This window comes from Etheostoma spectabile, unplaced genomic scaffold (assembly GCF_008692095.1).
Source record: "Etheostoma spectabile isolate EspeVRDwgs_2016 unplaced genomic scaffold, UIUC_Espe_1.0 scaffold00002872, whole genome shotgun sequence".
NCBI classification, from domain to species: domain Eukaryota; kingdom Metazoa; phylum Chordata; class Actinopteri; order Perciformes; family Percidae; genus Etheostoma; species Etheostoma spectabile.
Window position 1 is genome coordinate 30,864 of NW_022602960.1, and position 13,579 is coordinate 44,442.

Below are 13,579 nucleotides of genomic sequence, written 5' to 3' on the forward strand. Positions count from 1 at the left end.
GTTCATGGTGTTTATGGACAAAAGTGATGTGATATAACTTGATGACAAGCCTAAATTTGATCATTATAACCGTAAAAATGATTCTGAAATGGAGAAGTACATACAATGTGAAGACGCTGAGATTCAGAATCCAATTTAGGACTGGCAGCAAGGATAAGAGTTGAGCTTGAACATAAAGAGATGTCAGACAGACAGACAGACACACACACACACACAGACAGACAGACAGACAGACTGACAGACATACACACACACACAGACAGACAGACAGACAGACAGACTGACAGACATACACACAGACATACAGACAGACAGACAGAACGACAGACAGGCACACACACACACAGACAGACAGACAGACAGACAGACTGGCACACACACACACAGACAGACAGACAGACTGACAGACATACACACAGACATACAGACAGACAGACAGAACGACAGACAGGCACACACACACACACAGACAGACAGACAGACAGACAGACAGACAGACAGACTGGCACACACACACACAGACAGACAGACAGACAGACAGACTGACAGACATACACACAGACATACAGACAGACAGACAGAACGACAGACAGGCACACACACACACAGACAGACAGACAGACAGACAGACAGACTGGCACACACACACACAGACATACAGACAGACAGACAGAACGACAGACAGGCACACACACACACACACAAAGACAGACAGACAGACAGACAGACTGACAGACATACACACAGACATACAGACAGACAGACAGAACGACAGACAGGCACACACACACACACACAAACAGACAGACAGACTGACAGACATACACACAGACAAACAGACAGACAGACAGACAGAACGACAGACAGGCACACACACACACACACACACACAGACAGACAGACAGACAGACAGACAGACTGGCACACACACACAGACAGACAGACAGACAGACTGACAGACATACACACAGACATACAGACAGACAGACAGAACGACAGACAGGCACACACACACACACACAAAGACAGACAGACAGACAGACAGACAGACTGACAGACATACACACAGACAGACAGACAGAACGACAGACAGGCACACACACACACACACTGACACACAGACAGACAGACAGACTGACAGACATACAGACAGACAGACTGAACGACAGACAGGCACACACACACAGACAGACAGACAGACTGACAGACAGACACACACACAGACATACAGACAGACAGAACGACAGACAGGCACACACACATACAGACAGACTGACAGACAGACAGACAGACAGACTGACAGACAGACAGACAGACAGACAGACAGACAGACGGACAGACAGACAGACGAAGACAGACAGACAGACAGACAGACAGACAGACTGACAGACAGACACACACACACAGACATACAGACAGACAGAACGACAGACAGGCACACACACACACAGACAGACAGACAGACTGACAGAGACATACAGACAGACAGACGGACAGACTGACAGACATACAGACAGACAGATTGACAGATTGACGGACAGAACAGAAGAAGGAAACATTCACAGCCCGGTTCTCAGGGGCATAGAGTGGAATCCCTGTAAATCTTCCTTATATTACTTATTGATTAAAGCACAGCCTCCTCCATGGAAAATATAAGTCCTCCTCGAGCCCTGCTTTCTCATTAAATACGAATAAGAGGGCTGCCAGGTCACATTGGTAATTCCACCCTGTTTGCACAGTTTCATGCATTTTTTGTCTGTGAAATTACATATGGCAGTGGTAAAACTGCAATGTGGAGTTTTCACAGCTATTTACTGTAAATGTGACTCAAGAACTATTGTTGTATTATTGTTAAACTTTATGACTACAACTCTGCGCTTTTAGTGAAACTGGACTTACTCAAGTGACTGGCTTGAGCCAACTCGGATGTTATTTTGGTAGTTTTGGAAATTATTTCTATTCTTGGTAATAATGACTTTGTACATGGAAACCTGGCAACATAAGTAAAATTAGACCTGATGGGGCACACAAATACGAACAAACTTTGGGGTTTTAAACAAACCCCAATATGAGTCGAACTTATTTGGAAGAACAATTAAAGGCCAGCCACATAAATACTGACCCAGGGGCGTCCTCTAGCTCACCCAGTGTGTGGGGCAAACACTGGGTGAGCAAACAGACTAAGCCCCTGGTTCATCTTTGAACTTTTACCTGCTGTATTTGTGTATTTTTTCTCACACAATTCTTCCTGTTCAAGGTAGGCTCACTTCAGTGTTTGTTTAGTTAACTGATGGCTTGTTTGAAACCTCATGAGGAAACAGGGGAGCCAAAATAAACTAGAAGAAAACTAGAAAAATGCGAGACAAAGTGGAACTACAGTATCTTCTAAATTAATAATTTAACATTATGCAGATATACACTTATTTGCATTCTTGCCGAGAGTTAGATGAGAAAATCAATACCACTTTTGTGTCTGTTTGCCAAGTATGGAGCGAGAGCCAGGAGGCGATTAGCTTAGCTTAACATAAAGTATGGAAGCAGGGGAAACAGCTTGCATGTTCAAAAAATGTAAGTACCAAGCACCTAAAAATCCTAACTCAAAAAAGGAAATTCATCCGGCCAATGTGCGCCAAGAAATAACAATGACACACAACTACCTTATTGTCATTTTTGCATTTCTGTTTGTGTTCAAAATAAACATGTTTGTGTGCTTTAAATGTGCTGGTTGGCAGATTGTTTTAAACTTTGGACAAAGCCATGCTTCCCTGTTTCCAGTCTTTCTGCAAAGCTGAGCTAACCAACTCCTCTATTTGAACATATTAGTTGTATCAATCTTCTCATCTAATGCTCAGTAAGAAAGTCAAATTTCTTCAAGCCACAGAAGGTAGAGGTAGTGATCCTGAAAACTTCAATGGCTCCTTAATTTCATTTTGCACATTTCATGCTTAATATTTTTTTTACCCAGAAAACAAACATGCACATTTCATGATAGAGAGCAAGACTCAGGAGACCATCCCTAATGTTTTACTAAACCTAAATAAGTTTTTTTTTTTTTTTGCCTAAACTTATCTAGTTCTGTTTCATAACGTTTACTACCCTATTATGTTAAGTAGAACGGTCACATGCATAAACCACCACTGTGTGGCAGTAAATACCATGGTTGTACTGCATGTGATGATTTGGGAGTCTTTGGAAATTGACCTATAATGTCATATGGGTTCTTAGAATGTGTTGCACAAGAATAATTAGACACGTTTCTAAATACATCAGTGCTTAATGTTGCCATACCACATAAATGTCAACAAAAATCTCCGGGGCCTCCCGTCTGTCTGTCTTGTTCCGTCTGGATCATTGCATCCACTTAAAAAGCTCCTCTAATTGTTATGCACAAACCACAACGCTGTTATATATCGTGCAGGCTTACTGTTATATATTTCCTGAGAAACACAGTTTCCTGAGAGAAGAGAGCCATCATACAGCAATGAAATTGAAAGTATTCCTCCACTGGCTACACATACACACAAACACAGACATACACAATAAATTCAGTATATTAGCAATTCACTGTAAGTGTCAGAGGTATGCTAAAGGTGCCAATGACATATTCCTCTGCTTTGGAAAGACTGTAATATTTTTAGAAATTTTACCCTTATGTTCATCATCTTTTAATATAAGCATTAACCTTATACTTGATCAGGCTCTTGAACTACATTGCAAGGGGTGACCACAGCCCGCAAAAGATAAGAATTCTTGATATTATCTTGAACTCACTTCTCATTTATTAAATCACACACATGGAGGAGATAGTAGTGTAAAGGTATACAGTAGGACTTCAGACAGGATGGGTCACAAGGTCAGATTCAAATCTATAAAGTCCTGAGTACACAGCATGCAGCTATCAGAACACCCCACGCCCGAGTAGATTTAATAGCCAGCAGCTATGAAGCTCCAGCGATTGCTTTACTCAATTTAATTCCTTCGGACATGACTGGATTGCCAACACAGTGAGTTTAAGCAGTTCGCGAAAATAAAAGTGACATTTAATCACACTGCTAGTTGGCCTCAGACAGCAGCTACTTAGATCCTGATGAAGATGTCAGCTGGGGATGACGAGTGCTGGGGAGGGTTTAATCATTGTTTCCCCAACTCAGCATTTCTGCTTTCTGCTTTTGTGAATAAAATCTGGACATAGATGCATGTATACTTTAAGGTTAATTCTTTATAATCAGAGCTTGGTATGATCGTATCTGCTTTCCCACCATTTCTGGTTCAAACCGTGTAAGATATTTCTGTGGGACCACTGTCTGGTAGTCTTTGAGCGCCTCTCTGTGGTTGAAAGGATTACTGCAGAACAGCATGATAAATCCAGAGTTTTTGGGGGTCTTTATTTATGATGTCCAGGAAGTGTAGGTTACATAAAGCTGATCTGATCTGTGATGAATTCATAGAGAATTGTTAGTAAAGCTTAAGAAATCAAATGGTTTCAAACAATTGTGGGAGATGATGTATGTATTTCATGTAACAGTTTGCACATCTGTCTGTCAAAACATCAATCTAAAAATGTCTAGCTTCATTTATTTGTTTTTGTAAAAAAGCTATTGGTTTAAATATATGTACAATAAAGGCACACATAAGACTAAAACAATTACAAGTTACAATATACATAACAACAAGGATGTTAAATCAATACAGAAATTAACTATGATTTAAAGAAGGGACCTGTTGAATGGTTAATGGTAATTTGATTATTATACATTAAGCATTACATTCTAATCTAGAAGTTCCATTGTTTACTCTGAAATATGGATGGATTCATGCATTCGTGATTTTTTCATTGCCTTAACACTAGATGGTGCTGAGAGAATATCAGTGAGGGCGACACCACCAAAACTGGGACATTTTATCTTATTCTTTTTCAGTCCCTCAGCGTGTATGATTCATTTGTATCCTCATCCAAATTCACAAGGATCACCTGCATCACATGCAGAATATTCAACCACATTTTACATTTATGAGTCATTATATACCTTGAAAAGCAGCATCTTAAGTGGTAGTCTTTTCTGTTTCCATAGTCGTGGGAAGCAGCTTGAAAACATTTTGGCTGTTTCTTTTTTAAGGTATGAAAACCGTTGTGCTGCCACTCATGGTAGACAAATGTGTTTTAAAAGTACCCTGGAATAACCTTCTTGACTAAACACCAAAAGACAAAGGACATAGGGCATGTTTTACTCCACACATGTAATGAATTTTGGAGATTTCTGCAATGATGTCCAAGTCAGTTAGACAGTTGAGGACTTGGATCGTTTAAATCCAGCGATTGTCCTCGAAGCCACGAATCTGTCACACTTTGTCTCTATCTTTCATGAGCTTTTAGTTTCTTGTTTTTCTTAACAAGAACAAAGAAGCTGGGGAACATGAGGCCATCAGGCTGTGTGCGATAAAGCTACAAACCCCATGTCAGTGTAATTAGATGTTACAATTACAAGGCTTCATCTCATCCCCCCCCCCCCCCCCACAGCCCATCCCAATTTAATTAAAAGAAGAGACTGTGGCAATAGGAGGCTTATTTGCTGTTGCGATGACTGAAAACGTGCTGTGTTTGACCAGAGGTCAAACAGTATTTCTCTGCATGTTTAAAAGGGAGAAAAAGCTGCAAAGCTTCAACACAAACAGACAACAGAAAATAGGAGTCGTTCACTATGACTCTCTTAATTGTTTTTCATTGTATTAGTTGGCCAGAAATGTGTGAGTGTGTGAGTGTATGTGTGTGTGTGTGTGTGTGTGTGTGTTTGTGTCTGTGTGTGTGTGTGTGTGTGTGTGTGTGTGTGTGTGTGTGTGCATTAAATATTTCTCTATTGAGTCGATGGAGCCACAAATAGGGCTGAAAGGAGAGTGAATATTAATATTGATGATATTGAATATTTGTACTTGTAACATGCTAATGTTGGTGTGGCTGTGTGTTTAAATAGGCAACGTTTTGATATCACTTTGACCAATATTAACTTTATAAGGTTGCCCCCAAGTGGCAAAAAAAAATCTGTAAAGTAATTATTTGGCTGTAATGTTACATTACAATTACTGTAACAAATTAAACATATCGGATAACGAAGTTAATTGGAACTACATTTCCAAACATTCTTTTTGATTTCTAATAAAATAAATCTAAGGGGGTGTCTCTTTGGATAGAACTTGTGGGTTAAAATCATGCTTTTGGCCTTGTAGAGTCTGCTACTTGGAATATATATATATATATATTTTTAAATTACATAGAGTAGGATTTTCATGGTTTTATAAAAAAACATTTATACATATTTTTTTGTGCTTTACTTTAAATTGCTTCTTTTCAGCCGGTAACATGAATTTGGCATACCTTACGCGGAGAGAGACGTTTTGGAAATATTAATAGTGAAATGATCATCCATAAAGGATAATAATAAGCTTCTTGTAATTTCCTCACAGCCTTTTATATGTGCGACATAGAGGGAAAACAGGAATTATTAGTTCAACTTCTGTATTTGGAAGAGAGAGGAGTATTTTGGGGAGAGAGTTCCCCCTGGAATAGTTTGACAAATGGTATGGTCTAAAGCGGCTCGGCTGGGAGTCTGGTCTGGAGCTGGAGGATGACGCCGGCAGTCTGGCTGTTTTTAGGGAGAGAAAAGGACGCTAAAGTCGGCTTAACCACAGCAGAGACATCACCTGTGTGTTCCCGCTTTGTCATGACCATGTACAAAGGCAGGCGTCGCAACCAGAGATGTGAGTATGAGACGTCAATCACTCATGACGAATGAGTTTATGTCGCTGAAGTTAATGCTGCTAGTTTGAACAAAATGTCAGTCTACATAGTCAGTTCGAAGCTGTAACTATTTTTATTATTCCATGGTGGTCAGTATCACTTACCTTACAGTATTGCTCCACTACAAATGTCTCCTTTTTGTAGTTAGTCCTAAGTAGACTACTAAGAGCAGTAATAAAATACAACTGTGTAGGCCTACATTTAGTCAAGTATAAATTTGATGTACTTACCTGCTAGCAATTCCCTTTTTATGCTTCTTTCCACTTTGTCACTAGGCTGCATCGCAGAGGGATATATTTTACCTACTTTTTGCTCCTACGTTTATTAGACAGTTACTTTTCATTTCATTTTATACATTCATTTTATACATTAAAATCTTTATGGTTAATATAATTTATAAAACATGCATTGTTTTAGATGAAATTACCCAACATACAGTATAGGCTACAGTTGTTAAACGTAACTGACAACATTCAGATGGTGATGAATCAGAAATACAATTCATATATTAAGGTACCATTTTGAAGGGATCCACGTTGCATAGTGAGCAATCTTTTCCTGAATACTTTAGGTACAATCTGCTGCTAATACTTTTTCATTGTTTTTCATTGTGGTATTTATGCTTTTACTTGAAATGATAGTTCACTGCCAAAAAGTGATAATTTCTTGAGAAACTTTCCTATAATTATTAAATGTTTCAATACATGTCCTGTGTGCAGAGTATGTTGCAGTGTTGGTGGTATTGTTGATTGAAATCTGTGTTGGCATGTAAATATGACATTTCTAATAAGTCCTTGTTTAATTTTAACTTTCAAATATTGTGTTGTGGCTTTTGGCATGCATGGAAATGAAGGCACCAAGAGTTCCTAGGCCAAGGCTAATATTCCAATCTCATTCAGACACCCATGAATCCCCTTTTTATCCATTTGTGACTTTCACAGGAATTGTGTGGAATACAAATCTTTCTCAGTGACTTGATCACAGGCACGTGATTGCCGCCTAGCCTAAAGCTAGTAGTATTTATTTTAATTGATTTGGGTGACTGCAGTATAAACAATAAGAGTGGGGTGTTGTGATGTTCAGAGTGTGGGTCCGGTGCAGACATGCCTTTGAGCAAAGTACTGGAGCTGTTGAGTTGCTGGTTACACATGGCAGCGCCTGTGAACATAAGAGGCTGATGGAGGTGTTTGCAGATCTTGGGGTAAATTAATAATTCATAATATTAATTAATCTCATATTAACATCTATATATGATTCATGGTCAGAATCAATGATTTATACAGCCAGAGTAGTTTGCATTTCATTTCCTTCATTTACCAAGTCAGGACTGCAACTAACAATTATTTATTCTCAATAAGCCTTATTCACAGCAGACATTTTGACACAGATGCTACTAATAACATCAACAGCCCTAATAACATAAATGGCTTTGATCTATCTAAAATGACTGCTTTTCATCAAAGAAATGCACAATGTCTTCACAATCCAGCAGCCAAAATCTGAGAATATCAAACATATGTCCTTATATATAAATTGACTTAAATCAGTGATTTCCAACCTCCCTTAAAGTGAAGGAATGTGTTGTGATCAGTTCAACCCAAGACCGATTTTTTTTTGTGCTCTTGTTTAATTTGAATAAGGCCTGAAACAGTCACAACAAGAAAAAAAGACAAGATTAGAAGAGCATCTGAAAATTATAATTTGATGTCACAGCATCATTTTTAAAAAGATTTTTCCGCTTGTGAGATCTCGAATTTAATTTTGTTGGGGGCACAACCAACAGTTTGGCACTGACATAAATGATTAATCAAACATCAACGTTTTTGCATATACATTTTGTGTTGATCAACTGAACGATTAATCACCTAATCATTGTATTGAGCTGATGTCTAATCACGTATGCGGCTCAATGTTTCAACAGTCAACTCCTTAACGGGGAGGCCAGGTTTCAGAGCAGATGTTCAAGTAGTTTCAAGCAGGTGGTGGCTGCCAATTAGTTTTCCAGCTGCTTGCACAGGAGTGATGGACCAGCTGCGGGTGTTTAAAATGTTTCAAAGCGTTGCACTTAAGTTGCATCATAAGAAAAAACATGCCAAAAAAGGAGGAAAAGAGCATTTAACAGCATAGACATGAAAGACTAAATTATCTTTACCTCAGCCTATGGCAACATCCTCATTATCGTTTAATGCAAAACTCAACACATAACAATGTTGAGATGTACCACAGCTGCAAAAACCGTATACCTTCTGTACTGCTGGTCTGAAGAACACTTACCCAGGACTGATTGTTTTCCCAGCGCAGTATATTGAGTGCAGTCAACCCAGAAATGTAGCAACTCCACATCACACTCTCCTTAATGAATCACAGCTCAATAGGTCTAATGAAAATAATTGTATTAGTATCTGAGGAGCTTGGGTTCCAGCTGCCAAATGTATGCGCTGCCAAGTACCATTTTCCTTTAACAGGGCGAAAGAGCAAAGTACAAAGAATTCATTAAGGAAGGACAGCAATTAATCCACATGTCGCCTTCTAACCACAACAAAACTGATAAGCCCCAAGGTCCTCATCGTTTAGAATCAGTCAGGATGTAATACACTCTAGCTCACAGAGAGTTGACAGAGTAATTTGAAAAGATGTCAGTGATGTCTGGTAGCTTGCAGGTATTAGTCTTGTCCCCTGTGTACAGGAAACATCAAGCAGTTTGATAGTACAGTATGCCTTGACAGGATTCAGACTTATGATTTATTTAAGATATCTCTTACTAGTAAGAAATGAGCCATTGAGTTGTATTGAGAATTTCATTGAACGTTACGCTGTACCTTGAGCAAATTTCTGTCATTCAAACCACTCTTTAATGTTTGTGTGTGTGTGTGTGTGTGTGTGTGTGATTATTTTTTACTTATTTAACTGTTGAGTCAAGTTCAAAGACAGTGTTTAAAAAGTGCAATTTACATGTTTACATATGCTTTTGACAGTAATAATGTCAATACTACTAAGTGTGATAAAACCGCATTGTTTTTATTTCTGCACTTTAGTTTGTTTTTGACTTTCATATGAATGTTTACACCATGCTTGATCAATGCTCATTAAACTAGTGTGATTGAAGTAATTTTCCAAAATCATTAAGCCCTACTATAGATGGCTGTTTACTTATTTTAAACCTAAAAAGTTAGCCTCATCCTGACCCCCAGGATAACTCGGAACTAAGAGCCATGTTTCTATGGTAACAATCAGTGGCACCAAATGACAGAAAATAGAGGAGAGCATGGCCCTGTTAACAGTGTTGTGGAGCGAGCAGTTGGGAAAGATGGGAAAGGGGTGATGTTATGCTAATTAAGAACTGTACAGTAGGCTAACTGTAACATTTTCTGCTTGAGTGAACGCCGCTGAGCGTTATAATGTGGCTTCTTGGATTAGCCATGTTAATTTACCCAGAATTTATGGCAAATGAATTAAGATAGTCAAGAACTAGACAGCTTTGTGAATTTGGACATCTTTCTGAAGTCTGTCTTGCCATAGTAGCCACATCAAGCTTTGTGAAATCAACATGTCAATGTTTGATAAACTATGCATAATTACATTCTTTATATCTAGAAATGCATTGTTACTAATTACAACTGAAATACAATCTGCAGTTGCATGACAAGTAAGAACAATATTTCACGATAACGTTGAACAGAAGGTAATCATGTACACACATTAATGCATATACTTACTATACCCAGACACACATCCCCAATGTGTGTTTCCTCACCCTGTCACTCACCCTGCCCTGCTTGAGAAAACACACTCTCAGGAGTGATTTTAAAAAGCCGAAGCTGCATGTGCCCTTGAGCCGAGATCAGAGATTATTCAGGTCCTGTCACATTTACAGGGCGCAAGAACGCAGTGGAGATTGAATCTCCGCCTGCTGTATATCTCTTAGTCGCACATTTGTATTCACACTGGTGCCTGGATGATCTCTTAATCAAATACTGCTCACCTGCTCACTGGATGCGTGTAACAGCAGAGATTGAGTATGTTCTGTGCCAGGAGTGATGCTTTGCCTGCCAAAGACTGTGTTTAGGCATTAGTGCAGGGAGGACATGAATTCTCTCATTACTTTTCTCAGGCTATACTACCTTGTATTTGAGCAATAAATATTTGAATATTAAAAAAGAAATGACAAAGGATATTCAAATGGGACTATGTCTGTCTGTCTGTCTGTCTCTGTGTGTCTGTGTGTCTTCACTGTGTGCGCACGTGCGCCTCTTCACTGGTCCGGCTATAACGACTCGGTTACACCCCCAGAGACAGAGAGCTCAGGGGCATGCTGAGCTGAGCGGTCTATACCTATGTTTAATAGAAACTCACAGGTAATTTTAGCACAATTTCATTAATATGAATGAACCCAAACTGAGTGAGAGGTGCCCTGCAGTGGTGATGATTGTAGTCTTGAAGTATTCAGTGTGAATGGATAAAACGGATCCTGAACTCCACATTGTTGCTGTAAGAGAAGCTCAATTAAAAAATATAGCCGCAAGTGGCAATTCACGGGTTCAAACCTTTTTTCCCAATAGCGACTTCAAAGTAATTTCACACATGTGGTCCAACGTGGTTATAAAACATATCCTGCAAGCTTTATAACAATTAGACAAAAAGTTTACTTTGTTTAAAATTCCTACAACTGATTTGTCAGAACAGTTATTTTCAATTCAGTGTGATATGTAGCTCTGTCCAGCTCACGGCAATTTGAGAAAAGCAAAAAACATAAAAACAATTGCTAATAAAGCCGCAACCTGCGATTCCAAGCTCAATTCTTGATTTGCGTCATTCCAAGTCCAGTTATTGTGCTTTTAAAGTGCCCCCCAGTGGCCAATTTGAATGATATTTGCAGTGCATGTGTAAGGTCATTGTGTAGAATTTCCAGGTTTTGTGTTGATTGGACAAACATTTAGTCATTTACAGCCTTATTTGTGCTATATCACCTGCAGTCTGTTTGCATTTATAGCGCCCCCTGGTGTTCAATTAGAATTAAACTTTCAGGGCATGGTTCAGGTACTTATGAGGACATATCCTGAGAGATTTGTGATGATTGGACAATGAATATGTGATTTATAGTAAAATGTGTGTAATGCCACTCACCTATCTTGTGCTTGTAGCACCCCCTAGTGGCGTATGTTTATTAAACTGTTTGGGTATATCTGGGCCACTTATCTGAACATACCTTGTGAGTTTTGGGATGATTGGCATGACCGTTTCTGATTTTGCATTTTGAAGCCTTAATAACAGTGCCACCATGTGGTCGATTGGGTTCATATTTCTACAGAAGCACATGCACATGCACACCATTCTCAGTTATTCCCCCAAGTTTCATGTTTCTAGCTCATTCCAGCTCACGGGAATTTGAGCCGGCACAGCAGACAACAAATAATAATAACTAAAGCAGACAAATATAGAAGGGTTCTACCGCTTCGCGGTTTGGACCCTAACAAGGTCTGGTAAAGCCCGCAATTGAAGCTTTCATCTTGTTTTTTGTGATCACATTTTTTGTTTTATATTCATAACAAAAATGTAAACATAACATTCACGAGCGGTTACAAACAACACACTGGGGCATAGGAACGTGTCCCAGGCCCACAAAATCACAGAGGAAAAACAGGAGGAAGGGAGTCAAAACAAAACACACACACACACACACACACACACAAAACAAGGGACCGATCTCTCTCACGCACATGCACACACACACACACACACACACACAAGACAGAGGACCAATCACCCACACGCAAGACAAGGGACCAATCACACACACAAACAAAAGAAAAGGCTACTGCATTACCTTCAAGGACTCAGCAATATTGTGCCTCCAAAGTCTTTCCCAGGGCTCCACCCATACAAGCCGTTGAAAGTTTAGTGTATGTGACATCCAAAAAAGAAAGGATCCATGAACGAACAGATAAGTCATGGGGTGGCTTCCAACAGGTTGCAATCATCCTCTTAGCAACTGTGAGTCCTGCTAACAGCACGTTTTTAAGCTTTAGAAAGCTGGAAGGCTGGCAATTGGGATGTTGGCAGAGTTGCCGGCAGAATCATTTAAATGAAGTTTTGCAGATTTTGACCAGTTCATTTTAAAGCCTGATAAGCTTCCATACTCCTTGCATAATCATAGAAGGTGAGGAAGAGACTGAGAGGGGTTCTCTAAAAAGACCAAAACATCGTCTGCAAATTATGAGAGATGATGCTATGTACTACGAATGCATATTGGTGACACCCTAATCGAATGGAAAATGGCTTGAGGCAGCGGCTCTAGAAAGAGGACAAATAGTGCAGGACTCAAGGGGCAACCTTGGCAGGAAGATCTAGAGACTGGAAATAAAGAAGAGGTGCGTCCGGTTAAGACTCGGGCTGAGGGATTAGTATACAAAGCTTTGATCATACCTTGTAAAGGAAACTCTAGTCACAGTATCTGTAATGATATTAGACAACAGTGTGACAAAAATAAGGACGCATCAAGAGACCAAGACAAACCAACGGTCCGCCGTGTTCATCAGGCAGTTGATTCAGTCCTGATCCTCCTCCACGGCGCCCTCCGTGACAGGGTCCGAAGCGTCTGCTCTTCCCCCCGCAGCAGCAGGAGGACGACGGGGCCCGGCCCACATAGTCCTCAGCATCCCCGGCGGAGGTGAATGCTCTGTACTGGGCGCCGTCTCCTTGTTCCAGGATAAAGCAGCATCTCTATCTGAACATTGCTTGATTCGGGAACCATTTAGGCAGCAAGCGTGAGAGATATTAGATAGCATT